General features: G+C 32.2%; 1 long non-coding RNA gene across 1 annotated transcript in view; it reads left to right on the top strand.

Annotated features, from left to right (window-relative positions):
• The first annotated feature begins 12,564 nt into the window (after positions 1 to 12,564).
• Positions 12,565 to 25,038, top strand: part of LOC139706768 (uncharacterized) — a 97,052-nt gene continuing 84,578 nt past the window's right edge. Inside the window, exon 1 of the long non-coding RNA XR_011708417.1 lies at positions 12,565 to 12,624. This is a non-coding gene — a long non-coding RNA (uncharacterized lncRNA). The remainder of the gene's footprint in view (positions 12,625 to 25,038) is intronic.

The raw sequence follows: 25,038 nt of genomic DNA, 5'->3' as shown, positions 1-25,038 counted from the left end.
AATACCTCCATCCCTGCTAATGCAGAGACATGGCTTTCCTGCCTCCATATTTACTTAGTCGGTATTTTTACTTTATTATTCCAGCAACATATTTTGTTTTCCTGAACCCTATTTATAAAGGTTCTCACCCTGTGTCTATACCAACTGATAAATAATTTTCTCTTTTTATTTAAACATGTCTGTTATAAAGAAATAGTTTAGGTACTTTGGCAATTCTTTTGGTGGGGGAGTGAGGGAGATGACGCTGGTTTCTACATAAGCCCAAGGAAGCTTCCCATACCAGCTCATGTCTCAATTTGATGGTCAATGGTGTATATGTTCTCCACCTAAAAGATATTTGAGCCTGTTAGCTTTACTCATGGCACGAGAAGTCTTTTTTGTAATATTTTTTTTTCTCTAGTGAATCGTTTTTTCCAGAAGAAACAGTTGAAATTTAATAAGATCAACATAGAAGGCCAAAAGTTGTTCTGAGTTGTGGTGTTATTTCTTAGTCAGATGCTTGTCTCTTCTCCCCAGCTGCAAAATTTCTCTGTACACAGGGGTCTCCTTAGTGCCAAGGGGGATAAGCAGAAAGAGATGGAAATGTAGTTGCTGTTGTTTGGATGACCCCATTCACTCTGATGCCAGCAAGTTTCCTTTTTCCTTAGAATCCTCAGAGAAATGCTTTGCCTAACCACCCATCCAATGCCTAGAATTTACTTTTAAGATGGTCAGTTAATATTTCTTAAAAATAAACTTTTGGCCAGAGTAACTGGAAATTTAAGTTTATTAAACTTTTACATACTTAACTATGGTCCACAGGGTATTTTAAACTCAGCCATTTGGCTTCAGATCTACTTTGTTACCCCCTCAAACATACAGTGTGAAATGTATGAGAAGTAATGGGATAAAGTAACTTTTCCAAGTGTTCAGTATTTTATTTCTGCTGGATAATAGAGAATAAATATACACTGTTCCCATGATTAAACACACTAGACATAGCTTGAGCTTTTACAGAAATTAAAGAGCAATAGTAAGAGCGTAGATCTCTAATTACTAATAAACGTACATAAATGTGTAAAAAAATCCAGCCTGAGGAAAAGACCAGGTATTCTAGAATAGTTAAATGACTTAGGATACCACAAACTATGGAATATTAGATAAGTATTCTAAAAAAGTATGGAGGACTGAATGTTCTGACTTGAAAAGTGTTATATGACATAGTTTGAAAAAATCAAAGAGAATCAAGTTATAACATAATATCTATTGTAATATCCCTTTTACTATAGGAAAAACTATGCCAATAAAGTTAAAGCCACATATGCACATAGGCAGAAACAATTTTAGTATGTTTCTTTTACAGAACAGTGCAAGTGAGTATGTATTTGTTCATTCATCAAAAAATTCTTGCAAACACCCCAGGTTTATAGATATATTAGAAGAACAGAATGACAGAGAAATAAATGAAAAGTATCTTTATTTTATGCTTTATAATAATATATCTGTATTACTAGATTGTTTTTAACCTCAACAAGTTTAAAACAGACTTTTTAAAACCGTCTGCTACAATATTTGTTGAGCAAATGTTCAAATGTTTCCCTTGCATGACCTGCTACTTGGTGGTGATATTCTGTTTAGCAATGTTTATTGGAATGTCCTAAATGACTTATTTGATAGTAATAAAATAAAATAAAATATTATTGAGTTGGATTATGTTCTTAGATGACATAAAGCTTTATTATAACATAAATCTGTATTGTATTGTTCCCTTCTATTTTACAGTGATTAGATTTATGTTATAAAATAGAACTCACTCTCTTTTTCAGATACTGGTTAGGATTCTTAAAGTCAGTATTCTCAATTTGTCTCTATCTGATCAGTTTACCGTTCTCTCTGAGTGTGTCACCCACAAGCCTGGCAAAGCTTGACTTTGATACCTCTACTTCTGTGGATTGCCTGTTAGACAAAGTGACCTGGAAGTAATTCTACTTTTTATTGCTTTCTATAATATTCCATTCACCAGCTTTCTTCCAACCTAATGCAAGATACCCTCAGAATTTTCCATGCATGGTAATATTTCAAGGTTAGTCTAATTTCCACTTGCTGATCCCATGCTTTCTGCTAAAGATTAAGCATGAAATGGTATCAATATTCACATGTAACTTAATTTAAAGAAGCATATACATGTATATATTCTTGGAGGAGTAGATTGTGCATTTTTTTATGTGTTCTTACAGTTGCTCTTAAATAAAGTTTATCTACTGTGTGATCCTGAACAAGTTTCTTAAATTCTTGTCTCCTGGTATCTGGATGCTAAAGTCCTTTATACAAAGTGATGTAGTATTTGCATATAACCTCTGCACAGCCTGCCAGATCTTATAAACCATCTCCAGAGGAAAGAAAGAAGGAGGGAAGGGAGAAATAGGGGATGGGAAGAAGGAAGGAAGGAAGGAAGGAAGGAAGGAAGGAAGGAAGAAAAGAAAGAAGAATGGAGGAGAAGGGGCGGAAAAAGGAATTTTAGTGTGACCAGGACACTCAGGTTTCTAGTTCAATACATCTCCTTTGTATCTTCTACAAATTAGATTGTCAAGTACTCAGATTCTCTCAGAAATTTAGGATATTAGCCATTTACAATTTACATTGCATTAATTTAATCAGATTATCAGATTAACATTTTGCTTAGGATCTGCAAAATCAGCCAGCCTAAGGAAATTGGAGATTTGACTGAAAAGTGGAACTGACAAGAAGTTTTATTTTTTATTTATTTTTAAATTTTTTATTGTTGGTTGTTCAAAACATTACATAGTTCTTGATATATCATATTTCACACTTTGATTCAAGTGGGTTATGAGCTCCCATTTTTACCCCATATACAGATTGCAGAATCACATCAGTTACACATCCATTGATTTACATATTGCCATACTAGTGTCTGTTGTGTTCTGCTGCCTTTCCTATCCTCTACTATCCCCCCTCCCCTCCCCTCCCCTCCCCTCTTCTCTCTCTGCCCCCTCTGCTGACATTCATTTGTCCCCCTTGTATTATTTTTCCCTTTCCCCTCACTTCCTCTTGTATGTACTTTTGTATAACTCTGAGGGTCTCCTTCCATTTCCATGCAATTTCTCTTCTCTCTCCCTTTCCCTCCCACCTCTCATCCCTGTTTAATGTTAATCTTCTTCTCATGCTCTTCGACCCTACTCTGTTCTTAGTTACTCTCCTTATATCAAAGAAGACATTTGGCATTTGTTTTTTAGGGATTGGCTAGCTTCACTTAGCATAATCTGCTCTAATGCCATCCATTTCCCTGTAAATTCTATGATTTTGTCATTTTTTAATGCAGAGTAATACTCCATTGTGTATAAATGCCACATTTTTTTTATCCATTCATCTATTGAAGGGCATCTAGGTTGGTTCCACAGTCTTGCTATTGTGAATTGTGCTGCTATGAACATCGATGTAGCAGTGTCCCTTTTATTTTAAGGGACTAAACCATTTTTGGAGAAGGAAAAAGAGGAGGATTTCAGAGAGTTGGAATTGCCTGAGGGCAGCAGGAGAGTGCTGAATGCTTGGGGGCTGATCCAGTGAATTTACCTGGAGGGGGAAACTCCCAAGGGAAAAAAAAAAAAAAGCATACTTTGTACTTTGACCCAGGTCCCTAATGGCTGTTCCCATTTATTTGAGGTGATATTTGTGAGATTAGAGATGCCACCTTCTTTAAGAGGACAATTAAAGGTTATGGGTTTATCCCTGCATATCTGTCCAATTTTATATGGTACTGGTTTTCCTTATAAATCAAGATTCATTATAGTTTAGACTGTTGCACAAAAAGGTGAACGTATTAACCATGTTTTTGCAGACATAAGGTTTTATTTCTAAAACCTTATCAACATTCCTTGCTTTATGTTTCACATGGGACTTGTGAAGTGTAGACTAGACACATGAGAACTGTAATGGAATTTTGGTTCCTGATATTGAGTATTTCAATTTCTTCTGAAGATTATAAATTTGAAGCATAACATGTTTGTTTTATGGTGTGGCAAAAAATGCCATGGTACATGGACTGACCAGCTAAAAAATGGGAATCTGCCATCTATACCTTTATTCTGAAAGAACCCAGTCTTCATTTCAATAAATTTTATCACTATCTTCATGTTTTAACCAAAAAGTTACTACTAACTTTTTCTCCACTTGAGAACTTGTCCTTTTCATGCTTTTCTGCTTGTTCCAGTGTTTTACCCAGAAAGTGTTTAGATATCTTGGGGTGTCTTCTGATTCTGGTGTGCGTGAGGCAAATGGTTGCCTATTAAACAAAAAAGGGAAAAGACTGATTTGGGTTTTATGAATGGAGAGGGGGTGTCTATGGGCATTTAGAAAATAGAGTGTGGGCACTTATAAAAGGGTCTGTAATAAAGATGTGGAGGTCATCAACTGATGTCAGCATCAGTGAGATGTCAAGCAAGGGAAGTACAGTGAGAAAAGTGGGGGGAAAGGAGAGCATCTTAGCAACATTTACATTTAAAAGACTTGAAAATAAAGTCAAGTTCATGAGAAGGAAAAAATAAAATAAAACCAAGAAAAACACTGTAGGAGGAAATAAGGGAATAGTTTTATTATTCTATTACCTGTAATATAGTTTTATTATTCTGTTACCTGTAATGTAATTTCTCAGGAATTACGTTCTAAACACTACTTCCACACTTGAGAAAATGTTTGGGTAATGTACCTATGAAGTATTTAATCATTTTGTTTTTGTTGTTTTGTTTTAAAAGTTTTAAAAGTTCATGTTTTGAAAAACTTTTAATTTTACTATTTTTTTTTTATATTGGGAATTAAACTCAGGGGTACTCTGCCTACTGAGTCACATTCCCAGCCCTTTTGATGTTTATTTCTTTTATTTTGAGACAGTGTCTCACTAAGTTGCCTAAGCTGAACTCAACTGGTAATCCTCCTGCCACAAACTCTACTATTGCTGGGATTACGGGTGTGTACCACCACGCCTGGCTCGATTTTAGTACAATTTTATATTTATAAAACTATTACAAAGACAGTTCAAGAGAGAGTTCCTATATACCCCACATCTAATTTCTCATTACAGTAATACAATATATTTGTCACATTAATAAAGCACAATTAATACATTATTATAAATCACAACAGTTCACACTTTATTAGGATTTCCTCACTGCCTTTTTGTTGTTGTTGTTGTTCCAGGATCCCATGTAATAGTGATGACTCCTTAGGCTGTTCTTGTTTATGATTGCTTCTTAGACTTTCCTTGTTTCTAGTGACCTTGACAATTTTGATGTTTACTCATCAACTGTACTATATCCTATAATTGTACTTTGTCTGATATATTTTGCACCTTTAGAAGGAAGACCACTGTAAAGTTACAAATTTCCTCTTTCAAAATTGAATTCTTTGGAAGGAAGTCATTCTGCTTGGTCCACACTTAAAGAATGGAAAATTAGGCTCCAGCTCCTTCAAAATGGGAGTGTGTGTGTGTGTGTGTGTGTGTGTGTGTGTGTCATATATAATTTTGAATTCTTCTGCATGAGATCATTTACTTTCATCAGGATAGAGTCATGGATATTTATTTTGTACTTTGGGTCATAATTCAATACGACGTATGTTGTTCAAATTGTTCCAGTTGTAGCCATTGAGGCCTCTTGAAGTTGTCAATATATCCCTTTGATATATTCCACCAATGTTTTGCTTTATTTTACTTATTTCTTAGCATTTATTTGCTGATTGTTACTAAAGGCTTCAAGTTCATCTTTGCATATTCTTGTGAAGTGCTAGAATTAAGCATTTCTCTAAGAAGCATTAATTCCTTTTATTAGAGCATGGTTTTAGCAATCAAGATCTAGATGTTAAGTGCATTCGTTGCTATCATGGTGTTTCTGCTTCTAGGCCCACTCAGCCACAAAAGAAGAACATGTATTTATTTAGATCTTCCTTGATTCTTTTCTTTATTCGTGTTTGTAGGTTTTCACGTATATGTGCTGTATTACATATCTATATGTAGATATTATATTTATACCTAAGTATTTCACTTTTTAATATTACTATAAATGATATTTTTAAAATTTAAGCAATTGATTTCTGTATGCTAACCTTGCTCCTGCAACTTTGTTATACCTGTGTTTTTTGTGGTTGTTTTTTGTTTTTTTGTTTTTGTAATTTCTTTAGAATTTTCTATACAGATCAGATCTCTGTGAATAGAAACAATTTCAGAATTCCTTTCCAAATTTTATATTTTTGTTACCCTTCTTGTCTTTAACCAAATGATGTTGAATAGGAGTGTAGAAAGGGAACATCCTTTCTTTATTCTCCGTCATCTGGGGAAAGTATATGTTACATCACCATTAGGTATGATGGTAGCTGTAGAATTTTTGTAGATGTTTTTCAATTTGAGGAAAGTACCTTCTATTGATAGTTTGCTTAAGGATTTTTTCGTGACCAAGTGTTAGATTATTTCAAATGTTTTATCTTTCTTATCAATTGGTATGATCATATGATTTTCATCTTTAGTATGTGTATATAGTGAATTGATTAATTAATCAGTTTTCAAACATTAATTTGACTTTCCAATGTTGAGCTAGCCTTACATACATGGAATAAATATCACTTGTTCTTAGTGTAAAATTCATTTATACATTATTTAATTTGACTTATCAATGTTTTTCTGGGGAATTTTCATCTATCTTCTCAAAAGATATCAGTCTTTACAATTCCTTTTTTGTAATTTCTTTAGGTAGTTTTGGCATTAATGTAATTCTGGGTTTACTGACTGCTTCAGGAAGTGCCCTTTCCTTTTAATTTTTTTGGAGGAGTTATAGAGGAATTTATGTGTGTTCTTCCTTATGTCTATGAAACTTTGAGTCTGGGGAAGAGTTTTAATAATTTAGTTTATTTGTAAACATGTGACTATTCATATCTATTTCTCCTATGTATCTATGTATGTTTAGATTGTCCTTAATTCTTCTGAAAATACGAAATATATTTGATAAAATATATAGTTACCTTCAAATATTCCTTCAAAAAGCATATTTATAGATTCAGAAAAATAGAGTGAAGCAGACAATGGTTTTTTAAAAAATAACTATGAGAGTATGAAGACTTTAAAAATTTTTGCTAAGATTTGTAAGACTATAAGCTGGGCATAATGGTACAGGACTCTAATCCTAGAGGCTTGGGAGGCTGAGGCAAGAGGATCACGAGTTCTAAGCCAGCCTCAGCAAAAGCAAGGTGCTAAGCAGCTTAGTGAGATGCTGTCTCTAAATAAAATACAAAATAAGACTGGGGATGTGGCTCAGTGGTCAAGTGTCCCAGAAGTTCAATTTCTGGTACCAAGGGGCGGGGGGAAAGATTAGTAAGATTACAGAACTTCTATTATTTCAATGCACTGTATTTTATATGTATGTTTATGTATCTGTGTATATCTTCATTTGCTATCTCAAGTAAAAAGTAAGGCATATTTCTATTTTGACATTGAACCTTATGTTTTATTTTAATTCTTTGCATATTATATTTGTGAAAAATATTGACTCAGTCATTGAAGACTATTTTCTTTATAATAATTTGTGTTGTTTCATGAGTGCATTCAACTTACATTTCACATTTATTTGAAATTATTCCTCAATGCTTTTTGTGTATTCACATTGAGAAGCAGGTTTTCATAGTACTCTGCTATGATTAGTGTACCATCCTTCAAGTGGAAGCCACTTTGGTGTCCTTTGGAGTGGAAATGGGTTTTCATGTATTTCATGCATAAAGATTCTACCTTGGATTTTATTTAGAAAGGTTAGAATTTCAACAGATATTGCTGGTCTTTTTTGGGCTTAACTAGTATGGGAAATAATAATGTGTTCTCTTAAAAAAAAGAAACACTAACAATTGTAATTTCATGTATAACGTGATATATTTTTAGGCATTTTAAGACTGACAATGGGTAGCTGTACTATAACCAAAATATGGCATTGTTCATGATAGCATCTTTTACAGTAATTTGATTGTTGTAAGTATTCGAAGTATGTGCTAATTATCACTATTTTCTTAACATTAGGTAACATTTATACAGCCACCTCAGCATTCTGAAGTGTTCAGCGAACACACTGCTTTTCTCTTTAGAACCTGTTTTGCTCTCAATTTGTTTCCTAGTTTACCAAGAACATGAGAACAGAGGCTGTGTTTTTTAATAGCATACAACACAGTCCACTGCCCCACTCATGATCAGCATGAAAAAGAATATTTGAGAAGATAGGTGAATCATAAGATGAAGGAGTGAATGCTCCCATGTATATGGCGGCTGGTGGGCATGGCTGCTGGGAAAACTATACCCCAATAGCACTTTCAATCACCTTTTCCTACATCTTCTGGACAGGTGTTTGTCATTGGCCTCTTTTCTTCTTTCAAACACTACTAACTTTCCATGGAAATTTCATTGACTCTTACAGAAAAGCCAATATCATATTATAATCAGTTTTTCACCTATTTCTTAGGTGACAATATACAAAAAACACAGAGAAATGATTTCAAAATTAATGTTAAATATAAGTTGAATCCAGTCATGAAAAAACTGGAATTATATATCATAATTAACTCTTGACTTGTGTTTATCTTGATGACCTTTTCTACTTCATTTCTCTTTATCTAGACTTCCTTGCAAGGTGTTCACATTTATTTCCTTCTTCTATTAGAATCTTTTCCCTTTGCATAGGTTACTGTGAAACCTTTTAATTATAAAGACTAACCTTTGTTGTTTCCAATTATTCAGGTAGAGATTTTATCTGTCACCAGATCTTTATTTTAAAATGTGTGTGCATGAAGACTGTGGTGCATAATCAAAAGTCACTGCCATTTTTGATTATCCTCAAGGAAAAACAAATTCTACAATTATTTCAAATTCTGTGCATATTAAGATATGTTTCCTTCTTTTCTGGATAATGGTACACTTTCTCCACATGTTCTCTTAGGTAAAATTAAACACTTTGAGTATAGAGGCAGTTTAATATGGAAATGAGTTGTATTCTAATGGAAGGATAGTTTCTTCTCTTTTAACTTAGCCATTATGTTGGTTGACTAAAAAGAACAAATACTATTGACTAGGTAGCTTAAACAACCGAATTTTTTTTTCTCACAATTCTGGAGGCTTGGAGTCCAAGAACAAGATGTTGGCAGGACTGGTTTCTTCTGAGCCCTTCTCCAAGCTTTACAGATGGCCATTTCCTCCCTGGGTTTTCACTTGGTCTTCATTTCATTTCTATTGTTTCCTTGTCTCTTCTTATAAGGACACAGTCATATTGGATTAGGGCCCACACTAATGGCCTCTTTTAACTTAATTACTTATTTGAAAAAACCTTATCTCCACATCGTCACATTCTGAGGTATTGAGAGAACTTCAACATGTGAATTTGGAGAAGGATGCCATAACACACAGCATTCATGATGTAAGCTCACTGCAACTGTACATGAAATGTTAAGAACAAGATAGGAAAGCAGTTTAAGGGAAAGAGTTGCTAAGAACATCAAAAGTCACTACGCAACTGCCATTCTGTCATTCTATGGGGACTACAAAGATACATGTAGCAATAGTGAATGATGGTGATTTAAATAGTGTAGTAGTAATGAGTGATTATAATAGACAGTTTACATAAGCATAGTGGAATTTTTTTTCTTGGATTGAATGAAAAGGGTACAAAAGAAATGATTTCCGATTGTTTCATTTATTCTTTAAGAACTATGAGCCTCAAACCACACACTGCTACATATAAAGGCAGATCCAATGAGAATATTTTGGATCTATACCTGTATCACTTTCAAAATAAAGATAGTAATTCACCTACTATGCAATGTCTCCATGACATGCATTTGTAATGAACTGGGTCTTTCACTTTAAGCGCACCCAGAAAAATCTAATAGCTCATCATCTCTGTAATCATCTCTGCCACTTCCTAGTTGAGGAAATAACATTTTATTATAAAATTACAACTTATGTAATTTTGATTTCTACACTCTAAGATAAGAAAACAGAATTCTAATTTGGGAAAAGAGTAGAAACAGCATAAACTCTCTTCTTAAAGCAGAAGAAACCACTGTCAGAAAAAAATGGTGGACACACTTTTAAATATTTCAGAGACACTCCATCTTTGCTCATCACAGATTAAAATTAGGTTAAAAAACTAATGTCAGGTAGGGTTTGCCTGAGAAAAGGGCCCTACATGGCACTAGTACAAGAACAGGAACTAAAATCTATAAATAGAAAGATGATGGATTCCCCCACCACCCTATTGCAATAAGTAGGCAATTGGTCAAGAGTAAAAGTATGTGGTTATGATCCATGTCATCATATTCCTCACAGTTTCTCTCTCTTTCACATGTTGAATTCTCCTCATGCACAGTGTGTGGTTCTTATTTGTTGTGCCATAAGATCTTAGTTATCAGATCTCTTTCCCCCATTACAGATAAGTCTGATTATTATCTAAATGGTACTTCCTCTAATTTCTTTCTAGTTTCTTCTTCACTTTATACCACTAATGGTTATGTTTTACTATTTTACAATTCAGAAGGTTATTTCTATACTCAGGCTAATAACTAAGTAGGCTTAGAAACAGGGAGGATAAATCGCATGGCTTGTGCCTTTTCATATAAGGATAACAAACTTCTTGTGTGCTTAGGTGTTGGGTCTGAAGGAAAGTTCCAGGGCATTCAAGGGACTGTATTAACTCCTAGAATGATGTGAGACTCTTCCTTTCTGTCATACCACCTTTTGCTCTTGTTGTGGTGAAGTTTGGGTTGGGGTGAAGGTGTGCCATCTTTGTTCTTAGAGGTGTATTGAAGGGGCCTTGTTATTGCTGCACACATGGACTATTTAAGAGTTAATTTTAATACATCAGAAGAGTTCAAGAATGAATTTCAAAGAAATGAGGAAGATTTGTTACCTTCAAATCCGAAATCTCCATGATATAAAACATCACTCTTAAAAGATGATCAAATTATCCTTGAGTGACCAGATCCAAATGCTGAGCACCACATAGTCTCCCTTTACCATGAGGAATAGGGTTAAAATTTTCTTTCCAGTGACAAATCCCACCCCGGAACAGATTTTAGCCAGGCAGCTAGCAAAGCTCGCGGGTGAACTACGCAGGCCATGGTGGGTGCAGAGCTCAGAGCCGGAAAGCAAACAGCTGCTGTAGCCTGATTTGAGTTAAAATAGTGTGAGTGTTTAGTCTGGCGCACGGCTTCAGGGGAGATTGGCAGCTGGGTCAAACAAAGTCCTTCCATTGGCTCCCTTCCCAGGCAGCTTCTGCTAGTATTTAGGTACTAGTGCCGTGTAGGGCCCTTTTCTCAGGCAAAACCTAACATCTGACCGCACCCTCTTTGCTATTTCAAAAAAAAAAGTGAGAGAGAGAGAGAGAGAGAGAGAGAGAGAGAGAGAGAGAGAGAGAGAGAGAGAAGGCTTCTTTTTTCCTTCTTTCGTTAAGATAAATTCTTTAGTAGACAACCTCTCCCACTAATTGTGAATTAGCAATGTTTTTTATCTTGAGAGCTGATGCACTGGGCTCTCAATGTGGTGTGGAAAGCAAGCCTGTTACAGTACTGGATTCATAAAAGGGCCTTTATGGTTCGTGAAAGAATATCTGTGTGCTTAGGCAGGAAACTTTTGATCTGCAGAAAAGCCAGAAGACATCTAGGTAAGGCTATGTATCAAATCTCCTTTTGGGGGGAAATTTGGGCAGTGGAACTGGTTAGTCACAATCGATGTAAGTTTAGAGGGTGCTTGTTCACTTCTGTAGAAGTTTAAAATAGGCTGACTATTGTTTGCTTATTTTTTGTTGTTTGTTTGTTTAAGTCTTAAAGGAACACTGTAGTCTGCATTTTTTGCGATTCTGTTTTCTGCTGTTCAACCGATTACAGTGCACATAGAGTTTTATTATATAGCGAAATCTTTGTAAACTGTCACAGAAAGAGTTACTTAGAAGGGAAATTAACAAGTTTTAAAGAGTAATTGTACAATCATTTAAGGACAGAGGAACACTGCATTAGACTAACAAGGGTTTAATTACCAAAAAAAAAGTTTAATGTTGCTTTAGAAGGAATATTAAGCAAGTTGTCTTTGTCTCTTACTTTTTAATTTTAGTCGCTGATGTAGCTTGTTGGGTCACATTTTTTGTTAGTGCTGAAGGCTGCCATGAATCTGTAATGAGGCCCCTTTGCACATGATTTTGGCTCTTGGCCAAAATCAACTTCCCAGCGGCAAGCTTTCTCTAAAGAACCTGGAGCAATTTTTTTTTTTTTTTTTTTTTTTTTTTTTTTTTTTTTTTTTGATTAGAAATCATGTCTGAAAGCTGCCACAACCAGTTGTGTAGGCATGTCAAAATGACTTTATACAGTAAATATGAAACAAGCATTTAAAATTTTTTCTCACATTGTTGCTTTTATCATTATGAATTCCTTGCTTGTTGCCACCTAAATTACATTAGAACAAGAACAGTCGTTTAAAGAAGAAGATTCATCGATTTTTTTGTTTTTCTCAGCAGACCAGAGTAGGGGTGATCATCTCATTGAGAAGCATACAGTGTGAAAAGGCTTTTCAAAACACTTCGAGATAAATAACAGATGAATTCTTAAAAACTGTTAATCTCTGTAAGTAATACTCAGTGAACAGTAAGTAATGAAGTTTTCTAGAAGTTTCTTTGTGCGCACAATTAAGCTTAACATTTTCTTATATGGAGTTTCTGTTTATGTTGAAACGTCATGGCGTTTGAGATTTGAAAAAAAAAGTTAACCTTTGTTTAAAAAATAGTTAACTCCTTGATATTATTTCTAACAAATGTTTTAATAGAAATGCTTGGTATGTGAACCTGAGTGAATAACTTCAAATAATTATATTTATCATCTTGCAATAAAGTGATGATTTTTCATGAAAGAAATTCTGAAGTTCAAAGTCACTTACACCTAATTTTTGAAACTATTGCTAACTTTGATACTACTATAACTGAATTTTGTCAAGTAAATAAATACATTATTTTATACTCCAGTGTTTGAAGAGTTAAATTCAAAAGTTGCAATGAAATATTATAGTAATTAGATATTAACAACTTTATGTTTTATATAGCTATTTTTAGCAATATCTTCACATATTCTACATAAGTACACTGCAGGGTAATTTGGTTCAAAGTAGAAAAGTAAAATCCAGTTGCTCTGTTCTTTTTAAAGAAATCCTCTTATGATTATCCTAAATACGAATTCGGCCTTATGTGCCTATTATAATCTAGAGTACAACTTTATCTTTTACTTAAAATTAGTCATGTTTCTCTTTAAAATATTGTTGAAAACCAAATGTATTATCCTTTAAGAGAAACCTACCTTAACAGGTATGTTTATAATATATTTATCACTGTATATGAAAATATTGCTAATTTGAGTAATAGAACAAACTGAAAATTAACTTTATGTGTTAGAAAATGCATCTTGATTCCCTTCAGGTCAATTTAAATGTGTGTACATAAATTCATAATTTAATTATATATATAAATTTTTATAGTAAAGTGGACAGAATTATGATACTGAATACAACTTGCTATTAGTTGGATTGAGGCAAGGAATATTTGAAATTATCATATTAATAGTCAATTAGTCAATACTAATTGTATTAGTATTTAGTCAATACTAAAATCCATAGAAGTTATGAATGGCTATGTATAGAAATTTACCTGGGTAGGTTCTCTTTGTGAGTTCACAGTTGAATTCTCACCTAATATAATCTTTGTTTTAATTAAAAAGATGTTAACATAGGTAGATATTTCAATATCTGGAATAAAAACAAAACACTTTACATTTACTATCATGAAACAGGTGCAGGAAAAATAAGATAGTTTGTCTTATTTAGCACAATTCGCACCTAAAAATTATTTGGAATTCTATTTCCTTTCTAATTTTCGCTCCAATTCTGTTTTTATTTTTGATTACTTTGAATCAATCATTTTACTTAGCACTTGAAATTGCAGAATATTTCTCTAAAATTTATTGAGAAATATTTCAACTGAAAATTATAGGTTTTTGCTGTTGTTATTATTGTTAATTACAGGCCATAGTAAAGTAAATGCAACTAAAAATAGAGCTTTCTTAGAATACATTTATATATTAATTTGTGGGTTCAGAAAAAACAATTGCATAGATGATTACTGATAAATATTTTTGATTTGAGGTAGAATTAAGTAAGCATTGAGAACAATTTAAGTTAAATTCTGTATTGTAATAGCTAACAAAGTTACTTTCATTTGCTGTGCCCATGAGTTGTAACTGAGTATTTCCATAGTGTAGGCTTTTGTCTGAATTATCAGCTAGTTTTCCTGATTACATTTTCTCTGTTAACATTTTTAAGACTAATATTCAGAAACGCATTTGCTTAAAAAAATTTTAATGTTTGTTGAATTTTTCGTATTTGTGAAGTGTAAAATAATGTTTCATTCATTATTTTTCTCATTTTCTTTTTTAAAACTGATACCATTTTACAATGTGTAAAGTTCACTCTCAGAAAAAGTGAAATTCATTTGTGGTTGTCAATTTAAATTACGGACCTTTATCGTTTTTTAATGTGAGAGGGTTTTTTGTTTCCTTCAATTATACATCAGGCACATAAACTACTTTCTTTCCCCCAATTAAAAGAGGCATTAAATAATTATCAACTTTTATTCTATGTTGAAGAGCAAGCTTTAACACTGCAGTATTTTATCTACAATTTTTAATGTGTGAGAAATGTTTACAAGAGGGCATTTTAGGTGAGCATTTCATCATTTCAATGAAGTGCTTTGCTCTAAATGGTCTACATTCCAGCAATGAGATAAGTGCATTGCTACATTAGATTGAACATCATTATTGAATTTTGGCACAACTTCAGTGACCTCGGCCATAAAAGATTAGTATGGGCAAGATGATCTTGGATTTGCAGTAACAGAAGAAGATAAGAAAAGCATGTTAAGATGCCAACCTTTGTTGTTTTAGAGAAAGTATGACTAAAATAAAAAAGGTAATGCATTTTGCAAAAACTCCTGATAGTAACATTTTGTCAGTTCATTAGTACAATAAATCCTAAAACATTAAGACATTAATTGAATATGTATAGGATTTATCAGACTTTCCTTTAGCATTAACTATCAAATTTTATTCTTTTATTAGGTAAACAACAGACATATTTCCAAGCAGCTAATATATGACTATAGATTAGACAGCCAAATAATTTTTAAAATGTGCCTTGATTTAAAAATCACTATTAAATGCAAAGAATGTTCTCTGATTTTAAGTCTTTTTCAAATAAAGAAGGATTGATTTCCACTTGTTGCATTTTTTTTACTTTAGATTGGTTTAATTTTTAAATTATCATAAAGTAAATATTGCTGATTAATAGCATTTTTAAACATGGTATAGTTCATTTTACAAGTAACCTCACCTATTATATATTTAAACAATGATGATTTCTGACATGCTACATACTCTTCTCTCAAGATGAAGAGATCTGCAAAGGTCCTCTTTTTCATGCTATAAATTTTTTTTTCCTTTTCTTTATTTATGTGTTCAGGAGTATTTGTTGACCTATGTTTCTGAGACATCTGTCTTGCGAACATTAAGACAAAAAGTCTGATGATTGCCTCTAAATTTATTCTTATTTCATATTAGTCTGGAAAAAACTTTAAGTTTCTTATTGAGAGTAAATATATGAATCAATGAGAAACAATTTTAACAAATCTGATGATTTGGATAATTTAAAGCACTAGATTATTTGACATAAATTAGAGGTCATTGACATGTTGGTGGAGTGATTCTAAATATTTGATTATTATTGAGTTTAAAGATTTATTAACTTTTAGAAAAAAATTGATTTTTCAATTTGCTTAAAAATGAATTTTCTAAATCTATCATTGTCTCTACATTGCAATTATTGAAATGTTACCTAACATCTCTTTAAAACTAGTGTGAAACCAAGCAGTCAGTGTCTTACTTTCCATTTTTCTCACTGATACGAGGTCAATATATACAGGGAGAATGTCTGAAAATATTTCCAAATTTTTTTTCTTTCACAAGACCACCTACTTCTTTACTATTTTCAAAGATTATGAAAGGAGTGGATTGTTTTATTTGAATTTTATATAAATGTGAGGAATATATGGGATTTCTGTGGACTTCAGTTTTAAAGCTAAAATAGAGAATAAGATTGAGATTAATTGCATGGTGTATTTTTATAGCAACTAATTGCAACTTGGTATCCTACATAAACAACACACTGGAAAGATATACAGTGGGCTCTGAGATAGGCTTTCATTTACTCTTCATAAAGAACTGCAGGGAAAGTGGCAAAGAGATGATGTTGGTCCAGTCTGTAGGCTCCATGGTGTTTCAGGTACCTACAGTCATTTTCCTTATTTAAATCCTTGTCTTGCTTCGGTGCTCCATATCACTAATCCCAGATATTTCTACAGGAAAAGAGAAGTCACAGCAGAACACACTCATTCTTGTTCACTGGAGGCTCTGTGATGGGATTTCTTTGGCAGAAGCAGTGTTCTTTTATGTATAATGATTTTTTTAAAAAAATCATGGTTTGGGTAGGTCAGCTCATTCAGTTGGACAAATCAGCATAATAACCAAGCTAACTCAGCCTTAGCAAAGATAATTAGTTTTTCATTTTGCCTTAAACTGGGGGCACTTTCCTGAAGAATGGACAGTTGTGTATGAAAGGTCACGTTGCTAAAAATTGTAGAATATGCCTATTCTACTTGTGAGTTAATAAATTGTGTTTTTTGTATATGTCAATATACATGCTGTGTCAAAAATATTTAAACAATGATAGAAGCAGTTGTTCTGCAATCCAAATTGAGAGATTGGTTTTACTTTTATTCAGATTATACTTGACAGGTTACTCACAAATTACTTTTTAAAAACATTCTTTTTTTTCTTTTTTCTTTTGCCATGCCTGCTGCATGCTGCTAGGCAAGTGCTCAACCACTGAGCTATGCCCCCAGCCCTAAAAGCATTAAACTAACGATTTTCAATTACTTTCTTCATTAAGTAATCTAGATGTGAGGACTTTGATGGTACAGCAGTTTTTCAAAATTTGGGGTATATACTATTGCCTATGCTATGGCTTTCTAACCTGATCTCATATTCTTTCTTCTCTATTCCTAGGGTCCACTCAAAAATGTTCTCTACAGAGGTTTTTTGTTTGTTTGTTTATCTTAATCAATAGCCAATTTAATATATATTAAGGTAGCTGAACATTTGAAAAGTACATAAGAAATTCTTACTGATGTGTGACTTAGCTACTTCTAAAACATCTTCAGTTGTCAGGAAATGAATCAACAGTGATATAGAAACAAAGAATGAGTTGTACTTTTGGCAGACAAAACAGTTATAATCAGTTCAGAATATTTACAGAATGATACCATTTTCTATTGACATATTTTCATGCCAACAAATTTAATTTGGAAACTGAATTTGTTACTAGAAGGCAGTAATTGATTTTAGTAATCAGTAGTTCAATACTCCTGATTCAAGATCAAGGACTGATTTATTGAATAAATAGGTCTTAGATAAAATGTAAGCTGTTAAGCTACCTCCTATTACTGTTTATTTTAATTTTCAATATCCAAATCATTAAATGTGAATGTAATAGTATTTACATACTTCAACTTTCAGAATGAGCCTTCTCTACCTATGAAATTTGTTCTCCAAATATGGAGATATTTTTTGCATATTTTCAACTTTTAGAATGAGGCTTGTCTATCTGTGAAATTTATTCTCTACTTTTAAATGAGTAAATAACAGTAACCATATATCTTAAAATTTCCATTTTCCATCTTAAAACCTACTCAAATAAGATGTACTCCAGATTTATATAAATATGTCAAATTATACTCTACTGTCATGTATAACTAAAAAGAACATAAAATAAATAATTAAAAAACCCTACTGAAGGTCAAAATCACAAAACACATAGAATTCTGTATTGATAATAAGATGAGATTGTGTAGCCTAAAATGAAATTATATATAAAGCAAAAGTGTTTAGTAGCACTTGTGAGGCTTAGATATACAAATAACGTTTTGCAGGTAGAATGTCTCCTTTCTCACTTGAGAAAAGTGCAATTAAAAGTAATTTCCAGATGTTCAAATGCACAGCTGTTTTCTTCTCAACTACATCTTGCAAAAATGAGCTAAATTATAATGGGTTTAAGAGTCAATACATCTTAATGGTTTTTAAATTGGATTGGAAATATCATTACTAGATTTACCAGATGAAGAGAATTAATGCTTATGATTACTAAAACAATTTCTATTTAGGTAGTAGTAGAATCATTGAAATATTGGAAATTATAACTGACCAGAACTTATGATAGGTTTATAAAACTTCATATTGTGTGTATAGACCCAATCTTTATTCTGTTTATATTATATACTCCCTGATAGCACACAAAATTATTCTGATATAGTTGGAAAAAGAATATGTATGTGAATGTTCATAAAGTGGGGTGTTGTTTTTTTTTGGTGTGTGTGTGTGTGTGTGTGTGTGTGTGTGTGTGAGTGATTGTACATTTGAGAGAGGGAACTTTTTATATTTTCTTTACATAATGTTAAGGAAAACATCAAGAGTAAGGTGTAAGTAATTTTTTTTTAAATGTGGAAGACTAGTCAACACTTTTTGCAGGTTAGATTATAAACAATGACCACTGCATTAGTCAGATTTCCATCGCTATGACGAAATACCTGAATAAATGAAATCATAAGGACAAAAGGTCATTTGGCTTATGGTTTTAAAGATTATAGTCCATGATTGACTGTTCCCTTTCCTTTCAGCCTGTGATAAGGCAGCATGTCAGGGCAGGAGCACACAACAAACTTATTCACCTCATGATCAGAAAGCAAAGTGAGAGAAAGAGGAAGGACTTGGGATCTCAAAATTCCTCCAAGAGTGCATTCCCGAAAACCTAAGGACTTCCCATTAAGCCCTAATTTCTGAAGGTTCTCCTTCCTCTCAGTCATGACACTCTGGGGACCAAACTTCTAACAAATGGAGAGCTCTTATACAAGCCATAGCAACCTTGAACCTGTATTTCTGGAAAATCAACTTTTTTTAAAAAATTCACATATTCTATTTCAAGCTACTTAAGCACCCAATAACAATAAACTATTGTCATTAATATGATTGTGAAAGATGAAGAATCTGGTTAAGGAACCAAATTTCTTTGGACTTGAAATTGACTTCTCTATGCAGCTAAGAATAATCAAGCTTTCCTAAGACTCTTCTGGGAGGCATGGTAATAATAAAAGGAGGAGAGTGGAAAGAGGGAGACTGTACTGGATCAGGGAATTAAAACTCTTTTACCTTATGTGAGCCCAGGGATTTATCATAATCAATCCATTAGTATTTCAATAATAATCTGCTTCTTTAAGAGTATTACTAAAAGAAATTGAAATTTTTGACCTTTGAAATAGTTAGAAAACTAACTCATTGGTTATGAATATGATGATGGAATCCTTTGTCTTTCCTATCTACAACATTCTCTCAATTGATTGATTCCTGACCTTGAAAGTATTATATTTGGCCAGACTGATGCATGGGTTCAGTTTCTCTGCACAGGGTTTCCTATATCTCCTCTCACTTAAACCTCTAAACAACCATGAAAGGTGGGGAAGATGACAGTATCTCATTGTACAATGGGAAGCTCAGAGTGCGTAATTAATTATCTCAGGTTTTGGACTTGTGCTAATGGTGTCTGTACTATTACCTGTATATTGCACTGCATATTTGATAATCATGGATCTTGAGATCCAAGATATTCTAAGGTCAAGTTTTAGAAACTGTATCATTAATACTCTTAGAAAAGCAAATTGACATTGAAATACTTGTGGATCAATGATGATAAATCTCTGAGCTTACATTAGGTAAAAGTTCTTAAATTCCTAGTCAAATATAATCCTCCAACTTCTACTCCCCTTCTATCTTGATCTGACTCTTTACCTTTGTCTCTATTTCTAACAATTGAAGAAACAAGGATTCTAAAAATATTGAAATCAACCACCAGTATGTAGAGAATGGAGGTGGGTTGCAGACCCTTCATACAGTAGTTTTCTTGAAGTATTTATTATTCTAAGTTAAGCAAGAGCCAATGACCAACAAAGCAATTCTGGTCATAGGCAGTTTTTCTCCTGAAAAATATCTATGAACAAGTATTGCATTTCTTTTTTTTTAAAATTTGTTCTAATTAGTTATACAGGACAGTAGAATGCAATTGACACATCATACATAAATGGAGCATAACTTCCCATTCTTCTGGTTGTACATGATGTAGAGTTACACCAGTCATGTAATCATACCAATCCCAAGGATTGCATTTCTAATGTGAGGTTTCTTGGCACATCAGTGCTTCAAAATAATAACCATGGAATAGCATAATGGGAGGATGACATCTCTGTCATAAAATTGCATAAATTTATTTTGTTGGCATAGGTATTATTATAGATAAAGAGATAAAAGAATTGGAGACATTCAGTGAATTTTAACCATGGCCACCTACACCAACCATGCTGTGCTCTATTATGGAATCCCACAGAAACAAATCTCAGACTCCTGCCTGAAGCTCTTAACTGCTCTGAAACAGGTGTTTCCCACTAGGCCATGGTATCTGTTTACTCTAAAATTTAGAATTTTTCCATATCATGTGCTTCTAGAAAATGAAACTTGAACTCTGTTATACACCAGTTGTTGGTAACTATTTTTAAAAATTAGATTTCTAGCCTCTATTGATAGAAATAAACTAAAAGATAAATGAGGACATGACATAAAATAATACATCTTATAAATTTCTTATTTTGTTGTTATTGTTTCTAATAATGCTGGCTATTCTAATTCAAGCTAGTTTGGTGGACGTTGAACAGTTTGATTCAAAATCACTTTTCCAGCACTCATCCATTGACTCATTGATCACAGAACTGTGTTCATTGAATATTATTTCTCCAACTCCCTTATTTTATGCAGGAGAAAATGGTGACATTTGGGCCACAATTGGCCTTTTTGTTCATGATAATAACATTTGTGCTTAGAGAGATGGCTTTGATCACAGATCTTCCTTCCAATTTTACATTCCTTCCTCTACGTAAGGTGCTTTGTCCTGTATAGCCATTTGTGATAGCTAGAAAATAGTCTCTCTTTTTTTTTTATAAGTTCATCAGTACAGAAAAATAACACAAAGGGCCTTAATTGACAACATGGAAAAGACTAATACACACACACACACACACACACACACACGTGTATCTATTATTTATAATTTATGTATATCAATTACATATAAATCAATTACATGTATCAATTAAATATAATTGATTATAAACCTGCCAATGAATTATTGTTTCTGTAAAGCTATACTGCTAAGAGTTCCTAGTTTATAATTTCATCTTTGACTTTATATTCTAATATATAATCTAATAATAATAATAATCTGATAATTATATTATTTAATGCATTTTTTAAGAATATCTACTTAGCATTCTTTCTGAAAAATTGTAGATGATCCTTGGAATTTTTTTAAGAGAATGTAAGAAAATTTAAAATATTTTAAAACATACAGTAGGATGAATGTTTTACACATATGTACATATGTGATCATATGCATATACATGTTTAATTACCTCCAATATCAAAATATAAAATTTTTCAGCATCCCAGAGAACTCATGCCCACTTGACATCTGTCATTATAGTTTATCAGCTTTTTATTTCGTATAAATAGAACCACACAGTATATATGTTTTTTATATGGCTCATTTTATGAATATTTTGTCTGTGAATCTCCATATTGCATATATCACTAGGTGGTTCTTTTTTTTTTTTACTTTGTAGTATTTCTCTGTGTGATTATGTCATTATTTATTTATTCATTCTACTATGTTACTACATTTTTAGGTTGTTTCTGGTTATTGTTACACATATTTTTTAAAATGTAGTAATGTAGTTCTGGTACCAAAAATATGATATCCTGTTTTTCTATAATAGGTGAAATATTCAAATATGATTGCTTTTTCTATAATAGATGAAATCTTCAAATATGATTGTTTTAATTATAGCACTGCAGGCTATATGATATTGTGGCCTCTGCTAATCAAAATTTGTTCATATTTGAAGCAGGTAAAGTAAAGACTCGATATTTCTGGGTTATTAATGGAAATAGTTTCTGGAAAAGAGGATTAATATGAGTTATTCTAAGTAGATATTGACTAATTATTACTGAAAATTTTAACCTTTTAGCTATCATTTCTTTGTACTCATTATTTAGTATATGTGTGTAAGAATAAATATAGGTTGGTCAAATATTCATTTTTTTAACTTAATGGTCAATTTCTTATTTTTCTTTAACTTCTGGAATTCAGACATTTTCTATTATAAATCAAAATAATTAATCTGATGTCTTTGATATGGAACAATTTCAAATGATCTTAACATATTTAACCTTATAAATCCATTTATGATATGAGCAAAATATATGACCCAATATTTTGACAATAGGGATAAAGATTTGTTGTAAAGTAATGGGAGTGAGCTTAGAAAGTCATTTTCATACTATATTCTGTGACATTTTAGACAATACCACAGGGATAAAGATCTGTTGTAAAGCAATGGGAGTGAGCTTAGAAAGTCATTTTCATACTATATTCTGTGACATTTTAGACAATACCACAGTACATGTGACAATGTTCAAATTTAAGAAAACAGAAACATAACTAATAAAAACTGAAAAAGTCTTTATTGTAGAAAGATAAGATTAAGTTATTTAGATGCTCTTAACCTATTGAGTTAGGTTAAGATGCTCACCTACTGAATTTATTTACTAGCTTCTATCAAGTACATTACCCAAGTGCTCATTAATATGTTTATTAAATTGGCTGTATTGATAAACAATCTGGGATTGTCATCTGGGTTTTATTCACACTTGCTAATAAGCAACTGCTTTAAATGAAATAAATAATATTAAAGTGGTATGTTAAACATAGTTTACAAAGCACTTCCACATAATACACAAATTAAAAGAGAGAAGACATCATCATACTCCTGTCCCCAAGCAGTGAAATAATTAGTAACCTATGTTAAGTAAAGATTGAGTGATGTCTTGCACAAATTTTTTTTCACTCTTTTATGATCACAGATTCCATCTTAGCAGATAATGACAGCCCACATAAGAGTATATGCTTAATGATATTTCTTAAAATATTTTTTAAAACTGATATTTTTACATTTGTTATGCTACAAAATTTCCTTAAAATCTGTAAATTTATCAACAGTAAATAGTAAGCAATTTGCTTTTGTAGTTTTGTTGGGAATTGTATTTTAAAGACCCTATTGCTTCTAAAAACTAGTAACACCACTTCCTAGTATTTTTGTTTTTAAATAACCAGTCAAATTTGACCAAGGTCAATGATGCTTAAACCTTGCTATTATTTTTGACAACCGTACAATGCCTGATAACTATTTCATTTCTGACACCAGCTGGCAGTAAAGCTTCCCCCTCAGATGAATTCATAGATGGCCTATTCACAATTTAAACATGTAATGGACACAACAAAATTCCACTGCTGTGCTTCTGCCTAATTAGATGTATTTGCATCTAATAGGAAGGGAAGACTCACTTTCTGAAATGTGTTTTTTCCTATAATTTTATCTTAGCTATTAAGTACATTTTTAAATGTGTGCAATGTCTGAAGGCTTCTGAATAAACAAACTAATGTGGACATTTGAAAAATAGCTGTTTGTCATACTACTACTCTCTATAGCTTTGGTTTTGTAAAAATATAGTTGACTTCAAAGTACTATCATCTTTAACTCTACATGTCATCTTGCATCAGTTGATCTTTACTGACCCGTGAAAATGGTTGGAGTAGGTCAGATCTCACTTTGTAGTAAGGTCAGGTTCACAGCTTAGTCAACTTAGAGGAAGAAGCTGATTTTTAAAAAGAAAATGTTTATTTACACTGAATTCAGCAGAACTAGGTAGAGATCAGGAAGGAAACCACTGTAGATTACTTCAGGATATTTTTAAAGCAACTCCATTTAGGTATCCTTGACTGAATATGTCAACTCCATATCCATATCCTCATTAAGAAAGACTCAAACTTTTCATGAGAAGCATTATTATTTCTTTTTCCCCTCAGTTAACACAAGTCATTTTTTTGCTGTAATAAATAAGGAATTTTATTTTTAAAATACCATACTTGTTATTAGTCTTCACTTCTGTTTTTTTTAATTCTTTTTGTATGCTTTAATTCTACTGCTGTAAAAAAGAAACCATGATCATAAAGAAATAAGTATAATTCATAGAACTAGCATGCTTGCAGAGGTAGAAGCAAAACTATCACATATGTATATAAATGTATGTGAATGTATATTTAATATATATGTATATATATATATATATATGTTTGTCTATAAATATGAAATGAATTTTGTTCCAGGAGATTGTTTTCTTATCTACCGTATTGTAAGTCTCAGGCTATTTTTGGTGAATGTACAAAGATTCCTAGGGAAGAACAACAATATATTTGACTTTTATGAATTATTATTTGGAAACATTGACATTTATATCCTGCAAATACTATTTTTTCATCCTTTTGTTTGATACAGAATAACAAGTAGTACATTGATCATTTACTCTCATATTTATTGTTTTATTTATTAGTAAGAGAAAATAAATTTATATTTAATTATAATAAATCAAAGAATGAAACATCTTTCTTTTGTCTTAAATAACTGTGTAGTGATAAAGTACAAAATATTTAACCAATTATAATCTGTTACAACTGCATAAGGCTTACTGTCTATAATAACTTCCTAGTTATAATAATAATAATTTATCAATAAGTTTTATTTTTAAGGAAAAAGATGCATTTGATATTTACTTTATTTACCTTGTCTCTTTTGTAAGAAAGCCTAGCTTATATAAAAGCAAATGGCAATTCTGATGAATATGGCCATAACAATTCCCAATCCCCAGTAAGAAAATTACCATGTGTGGAAT

Source organism: Marmota flaviventris, chromosome 8 (assembly GCF_047511675.1).
Source record: "Marmota flaviventris isolate mMarFla1 chromosome 8, mMarFla1.hap1, whole genome shotgun sequence".
NCBI classification, from domain to species: domain Eukaryota; kingdom Metazoa; phylum Chordata; class Mammalia; order Rodentia; family Sciuridae; genus Marmota; species Marmota flaviventris.
Note: the sequence above shows the minus strand (reverse complement) of the source record. Positions and strands in the feature narration are given on the sequence as shown.